Source organism: Haliotis cracherodii, unplaced genomic scaffold (genome assembly GCF_022045235.1).
Source record: "Haliotis cracherodii isolate W230 unplaced genomic scaffold, xgHalCrac1.p SCAF_5, whole genome shotgun sequence".
NCBI lineage: Eukaryota > Metazoa > Mollusca > Gastropoda > Lepetellida > Haliotidae > Haliotis > Haliotis cracherodii.
Genome location: NW_027266308.1, coordinates 62,835,357 through 62,849,768, shown reverse-complemented (window position 1 = coordinate 62,849,768; position 14,412 = coordinate 62,835,357). Strand labels below are relative to the sequence as shown.

The 14,412-nt window shown below is 43.4% G+C and overlaps 1 protein-coding gene across 1 annotated transcript in view; it reads left to right on the top strand.

Annotated features, from left to right (window-relative positions):
• LOC139442786 (nidogen-like) overlaps nt 1-14,412 on the top strand; it is a 62,927-nt gene that overhangs the window by 15,809 nt on the left and 32,706 nt on the right. The gene's annotated exons all lie outside the window — the stretch shown is intronic.

Below are 14,412 nucleotides of genomic sequence, written 5' to 3'. Positions count from 1 at the left end.
ACAGGATGAAGTTTACAATTTAAGGAGTTCATTTATGACCGTGAAGGCGACTCAGCCCTCCTCCAGCAGCCTGTGGGTTGAAGAGACCCATGTGGCAGCCAGGTGGCTTGTGATGGGAGGGACCTGACGGAGGTGTGGTTTGAGTTACAGGTTTCAAAGCCAGCATCAACCTGTTGACAGTGTTGGACAAACTCATCCTGGAGTTGATCACACGTGTTTCCGTATGGTGGTGTGGCAATAGGTCGCTGGTCTGTGGTCAGTTGATGTTGGTGAAGGCAAACGAGGTGATAACGTGTAATTGTTAACGTACAGACGAATACTGCTGCATGTCAGTGAAGCTGTCTGTGTTGGAGATTACTGTAGAGCGGTGGAAATGTGTTGAGATGAAGATGTTTTAGGCACCCCGCCCCCGCCCCCGCCCCCGCCCCCGCCCCCGCCCAAACAATACATGTACTATTTCGTTGTGTCACATTTTTCTGAACCCTTAATCCCATTTCTTTCATGAACCTTTAATCTCCCTTTCTAATCTTGTCTGTCTCCCACATATTAACAAGGGGTGACCTTTCAAATTTGCATAAAGTAAACATAAGTTTAACGACGACGATACCACTAATATTAATAATAGCAATATTCACATTGTAATGCTAATGATGACACTGAAGAATAATGATGAGGATGGTGGTACTACTGCTACTACTACTGCCTCTGATGCTGCTACCTCTGATGCTACTACTGCTACTGTTACCTCTGATGATACTGCTACTACTACTACCACTACTACTATCACTTCAACTCCTTCTACTACTAGCACTGCTACTGCTACTACTGCCTCTGATGCTGCCGCTACTACTACTACTACTACTACTACTACTACTACTACCACTTCTTCAACACCTTCTACTACTACTAACACTACTACTGCTACTACTGCCTCTGGTGCTGCCGCTACTACTACTACTACTACTACTACCACTTCTTCAACACCTTCTACTACTACTAACACTACTACTGCTACTACTGCCTCTGGTGCTGTTGCCGCCGCTGCTGCTGCTACTACTACTACTACTACTACTACTACTACTACTACTACTACTACTAATGCTACCTCTGATGCTGATGCTGATACTACTACTACCACTTCTTCAACACCTTCTACTACAACTACTACTGCTGCTAGCTCTGCTGCTACTACTACAACAACTACTACAAGTAATTATCACCGTCGTCTTATCATCATTAATATTGACATACAATCACTGGATGTAGATATCCTGTCTTGTACAAATCTGTCACAAGATCAAACAAACTTTATACACGGAATGTCATTCACACGGGACGGTGCGGTGCGGTGGCTCTAGTGTTCCATGTTCGTATTCACCACAGAACTCTACATTGACTTCGAAAGAAATATTTGCCCGAGGGTGACAGGAGATCTGAGGCGGACCTCACAGTGGGAGATTAATAGGTTAATGAATATCACACAAACACCGATCAGTGGTCACACCCTAGCCTTGCTCCAAGGCTGTACTGAAAGAACAGTCCATGGATGTGAAATAATTCCATCCTCCTAAAAGGCAAGTCTAGATATGTGGACAGTAAGGACTCCAGTCTCTGATAGGGACTTGTTCTTATTATTCACATAATCTAGAACTTACAATTTAAAGTAATAATTATCGCCTTGTGCAAGTCTATTCACACCTGACCATTGAGGCTAGTGACCGTGACTTCTCTTGACCCGACGTCACAGACCCTCCAGGTCAGAGAAGAATGTTTAAGAATGTCTACGTGTGTGCGTCTGGAGTGTGACAGCTCCGTGTGCACGCTGTATGTTAGCTGTCCCTCACACGGGGACACATTCCTCCCCGACAATGCCACCACTTCACCCTAACCGGTCACCGACGGCAGGAATTTCCTACACGTGTATTAATAGCTGCGACGACCATGTTGTACATAGACTCGCGTTAAGTCTCCGACACAAAAATAGTTCATATTTCAACAAAATGTAATAAAAAGGAGCCCAGAGACTCATCTCAAACTACAGCAATCTTCCCAACTATTATGGACACGTATGGCTGTATTGGGTATATTTGTTTCAGGGTCTGTAAGACTTTGTTGTTCGGTATATCCACGCACATACAGCATGTGTTCGTTGTAGAGCCATTAATGTATTCGTGGTATAGTGCTTTGTTTGTTTGTTTAACGCCGCATTCAGCAATATTCCAGCCATATGACTGCAAAATGTACACAATGGAGTTGAACCAGATACGCCACCCAATACATGATTTACATGGGAATACACTACACTGACTGCCGTGAACATCAGGGTTAGGATTCAGCTTCAGCAACCCATGCTTGTCGGAAAAGGCGACTAACGCGATCGGGTGGTCGGGTGACTTGGTTGATGCATGTCGTCGTATCCCGATTACGAAGATCGATGCTGATGATGTCCATCACTTAATTGTCTGGTCTAGACTCGATTATTTCCAGACCGCCGTCATATAACTGGAATGTTCCTTTCTTTACCTGAATGCGAAGCTAAACAACAAAATCGAACAGGCAAACACAAAATGCATGTGAAAGTTTTTGTTAGGATTATACACCAACCAACCTGATACTACTGAATTTAAACATATTTACATGAAGAGACGACACCGCTATCCAATTGGTGTTGATAATAATGATGATGATGGAGTTTCAACGAGCGCTTCCGGAGGTGCCGATTGTGCACTCGGGGCATTCCAAGAAACATATGAAGGAATGATTAAAAAAAGTGTTTATTTTGCAAATGTATGCCCCCAAATTTCCCATGACGAGGTGAAGGTTGAGAAAGTAAGTGATTAAACAATGGGGTTATTTTGGAATAAGGGCCTGATAAGTAGCTGATTGAATTGATGTGAAAGTGTAAGTTTTGGTTGCGTTTGTTGGTTGTTTGTTTTGGTGGCGTGTTGAGACTTTGTGTTTTACTGTTTGTTTGAGGTGTTTTTTCTATCGTTGATGTGTATTTAGATGCCCATTTAGTCTTGAGTTTGCTTAGAATATTGGGTTTGACTTCGGCTTACCGCGGCCGAGGTCTGAGTTTTCTGTGTTTAAGTTGGGTCCTGATTTGTCGATTTCTTCGTTTGAGAATATTCCGATGCGGGCTGGGACCCAAATCAGGAGGACCGCCCGGTCCTGTTTTTGGTTGATTATTTTTTAGAGAATTGATCAGCGCGGTGTAGATGGCCATCAACTCCTGCAGAGAAGATTGATTGGCCATCGGGAGCCTGTACACCTTGTTTGTAGTTTTAGGGCTAATGGGGTGAGTTCTAAAGCCAGCTTGACCACTTGTTTTATTTTTGGACCTATTCGTGCTAATTTGGTGCCAGTCTCACCATGGTTAGATTATGTATTGGAGGGAGATGGAGGGATGGTTCAGAGTTGGAAGCACATCTTTGCTAGAGTTGTTGTTTAACTTTGTATTTATGTCCGGAGTTGGTATTCGTGGTGTAAAATGTCGTGGCCGGGGGAATTCCGTTTTGATGTGGCCAAGCCCTTGTTCGTTTATTTTATTAAGAATGTAACCAACGTTATGTAGTTGGCCTTTGCTTACTTGGTTTTAGGTTTTTAACATTGTTTTGTTGTTGCGTTATTTTGTTGTGGACGGCATCGGACCAGTACTGTAGTGAGAGTTGGTCCCTTCGGAGCTCGAGGGGGAGCTCTCCCGTTAGTACTAGAAGGGGACCAAGCATTCGTCACCACTCGCCCCTTTCCGTAACCTGCAAGAAGAGCTATTCGGCTTGTCCCGGAATATAACGAGTTGGTCACGAATGGGGCCCAAGGGGAGTGCCTCAGCGCACCTACTTTTCAGATCTTTGACATGAGCTTCCTTTGTGAGACGCTGGTCGAAGATTAGCCCTAGGAATTTGACTTCAGTTTTAAATTGTATATTTATCCTTACATATACATCAAGCATATATACATATCCCATTTGTTGTTTATGTGGGATTTTGTATACATTTGTGAATATCGATATATTTCGCAATTGTCCTTCCTTTGGATGAAACACTTGACCACTACCTCCACCTTACTTCACCATCTGTGTCCCGTCTTAACCTTTAACCTCAGTCCACAGCCCACTCCCCCCTCCAATAACGAGTGCACCATGCCCCTACCCCGCCTCTCTACCCCCGCGGGACATAAGCCGTATGTGAAGCTCATCCCGGAGGTTGCACCTGTGACCCGCTGGTGCTACTCCCACTAACTTCCACTAGATACAGTGGTTGTGTTACATTCTACACCGGCACATAGCCTGTCTCCAAAGTCATAGAGAATAAATTAGAATTCAATCCAACTAAAGTCTAGAATGATTTGGCAAGTCTAGATTGCCTCAAGTCTAGGAAATTGAGCTTTGGATTACATTTGGATTTTACTTTTCATTTTGATATATTATTTTTCATTGGATAACTTTATTTTTCGGACTAAATGTTAGTCTATCAGGCAGTATGGCTGAGGAATATCTAATTTAATCGAAACCGACTTACCAGCCTCGGTGATAAAAACAGACAGGCCTAGCTATTTATATTCCAAAGCGGCATTGGAATGTATTATTAACAGAGAAATTCATTGTGCAATAGTTTTCATAGACCAAACTGTCGGGCAAAAGAATGTATACACCCCTGTGTTTTGATGGTGGCTAAAATGAAACAAACAAGTGATTGTTATTCGATGGTGATGTATTTGATACGGGTATCATTGTTGTGTTTTGGACCTTAAGTTTGCAGTGTTTCGGTGACTGCTTTCAGCCTAGTGAGTTGAGGTGAGGTGAGGTGAGGTGAGGTGAGGTGAGGTGAAATGGGGTTTAACGTCGCGCCCAAGATTATTGCACTTATATAGCGACATGCATGTACGTGTGTGTGTTTGTGTGGCTGCTTGTACTAGTCCGGACTGATGCCGATTTATAGTGCTAGCTCACTGAGATACCATGCCGGATACCAGTTTAACATGAATACCCCACTCAGACACAGTATACTGACTACGAGCCGACCAGTCCTTGTTTTAGCCCTTTTATGCCGAGCGCCAGACAGGGTAACAACAAGTACCATCTTTAAACGTCTTTTGGTATGACGCGGCCGGGGATCGAAGCCCGGACCTTCGCTCTCCGGGCGGACGCTCTACCACTAGACCACGGAGGCGGTCCTTTCAGCCTAGTAACGTATTGACAACGTTTGTAATTTGTTGGTCAAATCCAATTTCCAATGCTCTCTTTTGCCCGGCAGTTTAAGTGTTAGTGTAGGATCAGGTATCTTCAGAGAAATAACATTCTACTTACGATAGCTTTGATTCAATTTCTTCTTGTATACTCTGAGAATACAGACAGACAGACAGACAGACAGACAGACAGACAAATGTATTCGGTACTTCATGTCACCGGCCCATAATACAATGGAAATATACTGTATATGTATCTGCATGCTGAGTAGATTTAATAATGATTTACCGTTCAACACTGTTTCTTTTCGATGTTCATGACTTGGGAGAGAAATTTACCTAAGCCTTTTATAATTTCTTCGTTTTCAGCTGACATAAGTCTTATAAAATTCTCAATAGAGGGAGGGGTAGTGAGACGCTTGGGAAAAGAGTTTCTTCTTGCTCTAGAATACTGGTCACAAATCATAAGAACATGGAATTCATCTTCTACATGGTTATGTCCCTTCGAAAAACAGAAAGTGCAGACACGTTCATTATATGGGATGTTGTTGTGACGCCCCAGTTCGACAGCAAGTCTGAAATTATTACATCGGAACATGGCTATAAGTCTATGGTGGTAAGAAGACATATCACAAGTTAAATATGATTCCACATTTAGTAATGACTTGAACTGTGAGTAGTAATTGCATTTCATTTCTGAGAATACAGTGTAAGCTCTAACTGGGATCCACCATGTATACGTTCAGTGGTGTCACGTAGACTACGAATGTAGCCTTCAAGAACACGGACTATACATCACTTGTTTTGTCTACAGAGAGGAGAGCCGCTCTGTTGTTTATGGGGATGTCGCAGGTGAAGTCTGGGGTATCGAGGCTACAAAGGCTACTACTCACCTTGTTTATAGAAAATGTCTACTGAAATATGCCACACTATTTTATGGGGGCAACACAATCCTGTATGTATACTTACTGTTCATCATGGTAAACCCTTCATAATGCAATGAAATACAGCATTCGTCACCACTCGCCCCTTTCCCTAACCTGCAACAAGAGCTATTCGGCTTGTCCCGGAATAACACGAGTTGGTCACGAATGGGAAATACAGTTGACCCCAGTTTTCCGGACGGTTCCGTTTCCGGAGAAATCGTCCGGGACACATTTACGGTTTACTGGCATGAAGTAATGTTTTATACAAACTGACGCGCAAAAGAAAGTATACCGAGTTTGTTTCTTATGTAACTGAAAATTGAAACAACTGTTGTTAAGTTTGATTATGTCCATTTAACCATCACTCATTTGTAGACAGTTATATATGTCTGTGTAATTTTGTATAAAAATAAATTGGTTAAAAAAACTGGGGGGTGGATGAATTTGCAACCACATGACCCCCATCATGTTTGAAATGTTGTAAATTTGTGTCGAATAAAGCAACTTCATTGATTTTCAAATATAAGATGTCTAAGATACTCACCAACAGTTGTGTATTAAGCGAAATGTTTTTTTTCATTCTTCACTGAACGCCATGACAGTTATTTTCTTTGATATAATATCGCTAACTTAATATATTTTAAATTAAAAATAAACATATGATAAAATCAACTAAAAGGTATAGTTTCTTTTGCTCCTGTTTATGTGTTTGCGTGCACACAACCTTTGAATTTCATTTTTAAGACCACTCCAGAGGATTAGTTAAATTAGGTCTCCTCTCAGAGTTTGTAGTTAGTTCTGCTTGAAAGAGGCGAACATGTTTACATTTTGTCAGTTTATCAGTTCGCGTTTGTAGCAATATTCAAACCCATGAGAAGTGGTTCAGAATGATCGCCCTCACATGCTACTGGTCAATAAGGACTACCATCACTGGGCTTTCACTTGTCCTCAGCGCAATTTAGTAGTCTCCGACTAGCGGACTAGCGCAGATTTCTAAGGCTGACATAAACTTCCCTATGAGATCGTCCAGAATGGGGTGTTTCCGGATTGACAGGGTTTCACTGTATGTGTATTTGGAATCATACTGGAAGATGTTAACCTATCAGACCGTTAATCTATGTTAACCTATTTCTACCGTGACCTTTGTCCCGATATATCGTTAACTCGTGACACGCCAACACGTGCTCGCAGCCACTACACGCACCTGTTAATATGTTTTGGGAATGTAAACCGCAAAAACTTACATGAAATATTTATGTGCTGTAATGAAACACCATCCACATGCCCCGATGGGCATTAGTGGCGAGGTTTTTATGACAGAGTCAGTGTCTGCTGCTGATGATGACGGAGAGATGAGAGGCGGCGGCATTGGCGGCGGTCACAGGGTCGTGCACGCATCAAACTCTTCCCCCGCCGAGCTCCCCGCTGCGCCCTACGGTGGAGTACCCGGTGAACAAGAATCAACCTCGAGGCGGGTCGTGTACGGAGCTCAACTCTCCGAGCTCCCCACTGCGCCCTACGGTGGAGTACCCGGTGAACAAGAATCAACCTCGAGGCGGGTCGTGTACGGAGCTCAACTCTCAGAGCTCCCCTCTGCGCCCTACGGTGGAGTACCCGGTGAACAAGAATCAACCTCGAGGCGGGTCGTGTACGGAGCTCAACTCTCCGAGCTCCCCACTGCGCCCTACGGCGGTGTACCCGGTAAACAAGAATCAACCTTGCGGCAGGCAGGTCGTGTACGGAGCTCAACTCTCCGAGGTCCCCACTGCGCCCTACGGCGGTATACCCGGTGAACAAGGATCAACTTTGAGGCGAGTCGTGTACGGTCAATCTCCGAGGTCCCCACTGCGCCCTACTGCGTTGTACCCGGCAAGCAAGTATCAACTTTGAGGCGAGTCGTGTACGGAGCTCAGTCTCCGAGCTCCCCACTGTTACGCTGCGATGGTGTACCCGGTGTACAAAGATCAACTTTGAGGCGAGTCTCTGCTCGCTACATAGCGTTTCGGTAGAGTAACCGGTGTGCAAGGATCAACCTTGAGGTTGGCTACAAGATGTCATAATTCGGATACCGGGTATCAAATATCTGTTACCGCCATCGTCGTCAGTATCTTCTGTAACTTGACGGCCTCGTGTGACCCTTTTCTTTGTCCGTCAGATTCTGTAGTAGCAACCCTAGTTTCACATGACTCATCACTGAGTGACATCCCTGTTCAGTTGATGTGCAATGCGTATGTTGACTGGTTAAAGACGCACGTCACGCATCTGTAGCCTATTTTGTTACTTTATTGTGACCGGGGAATCGTGTTCCCACAAAGATGATTTGATCCGTTGTTGTTTAACGCTCCACTCAAAAATATTCCAGCTGTTCGAAGGCGCTCTGTAAATAACCGAGACTGGACCAGACACTCCAGTGATTGTCACCATGATCATCGATCATCGCAAAAGGGATACCATGACATGCATCAATAAAGTCAGCGATCCTGACCACCCGATGCCGTTAGTCGCATCTTATGACAATCGCAGTCGCCTTTTACGGAAAGCAAGGGTTACTTAAGACCTGCTCTACACCGGATCTTCACGTGGGGAGACAAGCATGGGTTGCTGAAGACCAATTCTACCCCGGACTTTTCAAAGGGGAGAGACTAGCATTTGTTGCTGAAGACCCAATTCTAACCCTGATCTTCACGGGGGAGACAAGCTTGGGTCGCTGAAGACCTTTTCTAACCCGGATCTTCACGGGAGGAGACAAGCATCAGTTGCTGAAGACCATTTCTATCCCGGATCTTCACGGGTACGCAAAGATGTACTTTTGAATATGGTCATTCACACTGAACACATCATATTACATAACAAATTGTCGAAGAGAGTGATGTCATGCATATTCATTTATGTAATATGGGCTATGTTATACTTTTATTTTCCATTTTAATGTGAAATTCAGTGTACACACGCGCCTCCCGGTTGTGTTTCAAGGTTTGTCAGCACCATACCCGTGATCGCGGGTTTCGCCAACATCAAGTCCCGTGAAATCCAAACATGCATGCACGTCACAAAATGAAAGTGCAAATCACCCGAATATGTTGACTCTGGAAGTAGAATCACCGAACCCCTTCGGGCTTGTTGATTCTACTTCCGGAACCAACAGATATTCAAATGATTTCTCCGACTTAAACAGTGTTATGGTTGATATATAATTTCTCTATAATTTTGCATAATGACCTATTGTAGCGTCAGTGTAACATGTTAAAATGCACGCTTAACTTGGGCCAGTGAAATCCTGGCTCAGAATCAACTGCCACAATAGCGTGACGTCATTTTAATGGCTTAATCAGAATGTCCCCTTGTCCGAGCACCACGAGAGAACGCTATACACCCCGTCGTAAACCTTTCTACAGAGGTATTCTGGTTATGAAAGAAACATGTATCTGCATGATGAATAAAACAAACAATTGATAGTTGGTATCAATGCATTGCCCTACTTACTGAGATATTTTTCACAACATCGTATCATGTTCAAATCTGTCGGTGAAGCATAAACCTTACCCGCCCACTTAATGGAGGAAGAAAAACAGACAGAAAGTCAAATCTGGTTTATGTAATAATCTATAAACGTTGAGCGTAAAAATAACTGGCGTCAAGGCGACTTCGCAAATGCACTGCGATACATTGAGTGGATGTTGCGAAATTCGTCAGATGAAATTAACTGTGAACTTGGGCGCGATCATGTTGAGTAATTGTAAAAGTTTCAACACTTAGCCTTTTACCGAATGGGGCTTGTTTAATTACATGTTTCCGGACTGAGTGCATTTACATCTCTGTACCAACCACAACCCTGCACTCGACAGACGCTTCTTTAGCCGGCGTCTGTTTCGCCAGGTAAATCAGGTATTCTTATCGGATATTACAGTCAGCTGTTTTCGTCTTTCATATTCTATCTAAAGTTCTATCAACACGGCGCCCCTCTTGCATCACCTCCCCACTCTCATCCCCACCGTCACCTCACAGGCGGAAGGACCCACCCCCACACCACCGTCAGATCTGAGGTTTTGTGGTTCTTACGAACAGGACATTAACCTTCCTTTGAAGTAGAAGTTTAAATTGAGGAATTTGGAAAACGCCGTTGTTTACCACTTTGAACTTAGAACACACTGAAAACTTTCAAACTTGCATCATACGTGCCCCGTTATAATAGGTCTTCAGCAACCCATGCTTTTCGTAAGAGACGGCTAACGGGATGGGGTGGTTTGGTTTGGTTTGTTGATTAACGCCGGACTCAGCAATATTCCAGCTATATAATGGCGGTTTGTAAATAATCGAATCTGGACCAGACAATCCAGGGATCGATATCATGAGCATCGATCTACGCTATTGGGATACGATGACATGCATCAACCAAGTCTTGATCACCCGATCCCGTTAGTTGGCTCTTATGACAAGCATAGTGGCCTTTGACGGCAAGCATGGGTTGCTGAAGACCTACTCTCATCCAGATCTTCACGGGTCAATATCCCCTTGAGCTGATACTGAAGGGGAGTGTGGAGCGTTATAAGACTAGCATGCGAGTATTAGCATCGTTTAGTGAGGGATTCCCTTATATTCAACATCCACAAACTGAGGCGGAAAATTGATTACATTAACTGAATTTTTATTTTATATCAGTGGCATAAATATGTCATCCATGAACTGTCCAAACTTCACTGGGTGACATATCTTTGTAGACTTGTATATTTCCTAACCCACAGGCACCAGACCAGCATATCCTTGACTACTTTACCTATGTGTGAGATATTGAAATGAAACTTTTCCTACCCAGCTGGTCTGTGTTTATGTACATACAGCGCGATAGAGTGTCAGTTCGTGATAACGTTGACTTGTGTACGTCTGTAAGTAAACATAGCTAGGAAGAACGGAAACCTCAGCACTTCCAGTAGACCTTATCTCATGTCGCTACTTCGGTCCTGATACCCTCAACCTAGCCTTGCTCCAAGGCTGTACTGAATGATAAACCCATTGGTGTCTAGAAAGTCAGCATCAGGTGATGTATAATGCTGATATCAGGGGTGTAGGGTGTTGTGTAATGCTGATATCAGGGATGTAGGGTGTTGTATAATGCTGATATCAGGGGTGTAGGGTGTTGTATAATGCTGATATCAGGGGTGTAGGGTGTTGTGTAATGCTGATATCAGGGATGTAGGGTGTTGTATAATGCTTATATCAGGGGTGTAGGGTGTTGTATAATGCTGATATCAGGGATGTAGGGTGTTTTTTAATGCTGATATCAGGGATGTAGGGTGTTATATGATGCCGATAGCAGGTATGTTATCCTTCTACAACGAATTTATCTTACAGACATGTTTGAATGTGACATTGTAAAAGAATTAACAGAAATTCAAAATTGATAGAAAACAGCTGTTCGATTGAGGTTAACTTGTGCTATGTCACTTCCATCCACTAGGAAAAAAGTGTGCGGCTTTTTTGCTTTGAAGCGGGGTATAAGGAATTTATTCCGCCTCTTCGAAATCCACGTACAGCCTGTATTGCTCGTGGTGGGGTATAATAGATTTTTATTCCAACACAGAAATTTATTACCCTCCATGTCGGGTTACACAGTATTTTATCACGATCACGTGGGCCAATCAGATATCATCATTCTGACCTGGAGGTGTGATAAAGCGGTGTTGTAAACTACATATAACCATTTTTTTCAACGAACACGGACTATATATTATGCAGATATCAACCGAAGATGCGGAACTGGCGTATGACTATGCTGTCAACGACAATGACTACGTTTAAACTGTGCTGGCAACGACACATGGATATTCCTGCCTCGCCCATTGATGAGGCTAGTACCCGGGTGTAATAAACATTCTGTTAAGTAAGAGTGACAGTGACATCCCCTCTCTCAGCCGCCACGTCCAGACACGCCAGACTGATGGGCGCAGCAGAATGTTTATTACACCCGGGTACTCGCCTCATCAATGGGCGAGGCAGGAATATCCTGCAGTAAAACGTCCTGTACGATTATCTCTCGATTAACAGCTATGCGGGGCATCAAAAATACACGTGGGGCGTGTAAGTTGTAATCACGATTTCCGTGAGCTGTTTTAAAGAGGCTCTCTTTACTGTTGTCATCTCTTCAGCTTCAGTGTGGGCACGGGTGGCCCAGTCGTCTAAGGCGCCGAGATTCGCTGTGCAGAGTTGCGTTTCTTGGGCACGCCAGAAACCTGTTATTGTGGGTTCGAATCCCGGTTCTCCCAGATTATGTTTCTAGGTTTGTCAGCACCATACCCGTGCTCGTGGGTTTCACCGAAGTGGTAAACGTCTGACACCTGCAACACTTCGGGCTTTCCTCCCACTTTAAGCTGACACGCCATGATATAACTGGAATACTGTTAAAAGTGGCGTTAAACCCAACTCACTCACCCACCTCAGCTTCAGTACTTTAGTGTCATTGACACAAGCCGTGTCATTCCTATTGTGTGTTCTGTCACTGCAGAGATGGGTGTGTAACATCGTTCCGCCCGCTAGGCCCCACTCCCTCACTCAAGTCCCTGTTATATTCTCAGTCTAATATTTTCCCTCAAATACTTCCGATTTTTTTTGTATATTAACAACCATTAGCCTAAAGCTAAAGGCAGGGGTCCAAAATATCAAAATCCGCTCCCAGATTTGCATTCGTCACCTCTCGTCTTGGGACAAGCATGGGTTGCTGAAGACCAATTTCCCCCCGGATCTTCACGGGTACGCTGCTCACATACGAGTACTGACACAGGTTCCCAATTGCCTATGCTTGTTGTAAGAGGCTTGTCATGAACCGGGTGGTCAGGCTTGGCGACTCGGGTATCTTTGTACAAAGCGACCTTATGGCTAAGGTGATCGTTACTCCTATAGCGTTAAGGCTTTTTTTGTACAATGGCACTTTGGCGTGTATTTTACAGAGCGCCATCAACACATTAACCCATCACTCCCCCAGCGTATTGGTCCTGTGGACAGTGCAATCGCCATTCAATCCGAAGTCTGGGTTCGATACAATCTATCTGTACTTTTCATGGAACCCAATCATGATGGCTCCGTTGGCAAAGGACTTTTCAACCTCGCCAGAGAGAAATTCTTCATTTCCTCGAGATTATTTCAATGACACAGTACAATATAATAATTACATATTTACATTTAGTCAAACTTATTTACTTTGATGGTGCGATATTCCGGATACAATGATGCTAATTTTTAAGGGCATTATACATTAATATCGTATGAAGGTTAATGTAATGTGGCAATAATTGATCTTCTTATTTCAACAAAGCATTATTGACAAATCATCTCCTTTCCATGTTTGAGGAAATACTTAATTCAAGATATGGACATTATCTGATATTGTGCTTGGTTTGACAGGGCTTGCAATGGTCACAAAGAAATAAATTTTTGGCAATGTTTGTACAATTCAGGTTATATAATCAATCAAGGATTAAAACTGTAAAATTATCAATACATGCAATAAATGTCAAAGATTGGCAATTGTGAATTCTAGAAGATATTTTTTTCATCAGTTGCTTGAATTATTATGAAACATCCAACAGCTGTGAAAGTTATCCATGACACAGCTAGATATAATAATTACAAAGTCCCCACCATGAAACCTGGATTGTTCTGCATATCGGTGGAGTGTAAACACAATATCTATAGAAGGCTTATCGCCCTGACAGGAACATTGTGGCGAGGTCACCGGTCAGGTTGTGGTCTCGTATTACAGCCTCGGTCATCTTCGGTAACCATTGTAACAGTCGGCTCAGGTCTCTATTTTGTTATCTTCCCTTAAGTCGGGGACACCAAGCAGGTTGTTGTTAACTCGGTTTTGCATGTCTCGGCCATCTTCGGTTACAATCGGGGGCTCCTTGCAGGTTGTTGTTACCTCGGTTTTGCATGCCTCGGCCATCTTCGGTTACGTTTGGAGACTCTTTGGAGGTTGTTGTTACCTCTGCTCGGCTAGCTTCGGCTACTCTCAAGGACACTTGAGTTCAAATCCTGGAACATTTCATGTACAGGGATTCAAATAATTTTCATGTAAAGGGATTTAGATAACATTCTGTCCGAGAAATAATAAGCTGCATTAATGTAAATTATCACATTTGTAGATTAAATGAGATCTATTTGAGCCACAAACACCTCGCCGAGAAATCTATCAATGAACCATTTAACCATAATGTTGATTCAGACGTACATATTTCATAAAACAAATACATCTTGCATTGAATTGCTATGTTTTAGCTCCGGCTTGTCTGGGCCCCGTTCCACAAAG